We start from the raw sequence: 1552 nt of genomic DNA on the forward strand, positions 1-1552 counted from the left end.
ATGACTTACACCCTTGAGGAGCTAGCACGGTTATACATAAAGGAGATTGTGAGACTTCATGGTGTACCTGCTACTATAATCTCTGATAGAGATCCTCGTTTCACTTCAAGGTTTTGGGGTGCATTTCAGAAAGCTTTTGGAACCCGATTAAGCTTGAGCACGGCTTACCATCCTCAAACAGATGGTCAATCCGAGAGGACGATCCAAACACTAGAGGATATGTCGAGAGCGTGTGTTTTGGACCAACCGATGAGTTGGGATCGGTATATGCCATTGGTGGAGTTTGCATACAATAATAGCTATCATGCGAGCATTGGAATGGCTCCGTATGAGGCCTTGTATGGGAGGAAATGTCAATCTCCGCTTTGTTGGTATGAAGCTGGAGAAAAAAGCTTGTTAAGGCCGGAAATGATAGCGGAGACTACTGAACAAATCAAGAAAATCCGTGATAGGATGCTTACGGCGCAGAGTCGTCAAAAGAGTTACGCCGATCAGAGGCGAAAGCCCTTAGAATTTGAGGAAGGAGATCATGTCTTCCTTAAAGTTACTCCGACTACGGGAGTAGGTAGGGCGATTAAGGTAAAGAAGTTGAATCCTCGATACATTGGTCCATTTCAAATCCTGGAGAGGATTGGACCGGTGGCGTATCGGATGGCTCTACCACCTCATCTTTCGAACCTGCACGACGTGTTTCACGTGTCGCAGCTTCGGAAGTACACCCCTGATGCTAGCCATGTGTTGGAACTTGAGTCGGTTCAGTTGAGGGAAGATTTGACGCTTCCAGTGGCTCCAGTCAGAATTGATGATACTAGTATCAAACGGTTGCGTGGAAAAGAGGTTTCATTAGTCAAGGTGGCTTGGAGTCGAGACGGTGTTGAGGAACACACTTGGGAACTTGAGTCGGAGATGCGAATGGATTATCCGCATTTATTCTCAGGTAATTGCATTTGAATTTTGTGGGCAAAATTCCCAATTAGGTGGGTAGAATGTAAAACCAGGTTAATTAACGGCTAATTAACCCATAAACGAGAATTTATTCTAGAAAGCCCAAAATGTGATTTTTGTGGCTAAATATGATAGAGGAGACTGAGACGAGAATTTCGGTACCAATTTTATAGAATTCGGGCCAAGATTGGACCAAACAGGCCAAACCGGGCCAAACGGACCCAAAGTGGGCCCTTGGCCCAACATAACTTAACCAAAACCCTAGTTTTCAGCACTCTCTCTCCTCATTTGTTACACACACAAGCTGAAATTAGAGAGAAAGGGAGGAAGAACACTCTCTCAAGTTCTCTCCCTTGGTTGATCTTCAAACCACCATAACTTTTGATCTAGAGCTCCGATTGCCACTCCGTTTATGGCCACGCGTTCACCGTGGAGAGCTATACAAAACCCATACAATTAATCTTGAGGTAAGCCACGTGTTGCTGTTCGAAATTTCAGCCCTTATTTTCGAGTTTCATGGGTGAAATGTTGAGATTTTGGGTTCTTTGATGTTATAGGACCCAACTCTCTTGAAGGAGAAGGTTAATCTTGTCTCCTTGGACCTTGG

Source organism: Arachis duranensis, chromosome 6 (assembly GCF_000817695.3).
Source record: "Arachis duranensis cultivar V14167 chromosome 6, aradu.V14167.gnm2.J7QH, whole genome shotgun sequence".
Lineage (NCBI taxonomy): Eukaryota > Viridiplantae > Streptophyta > Magnoliopsida > Fabales > Fabaceae > Arachis > Arachis duranensis.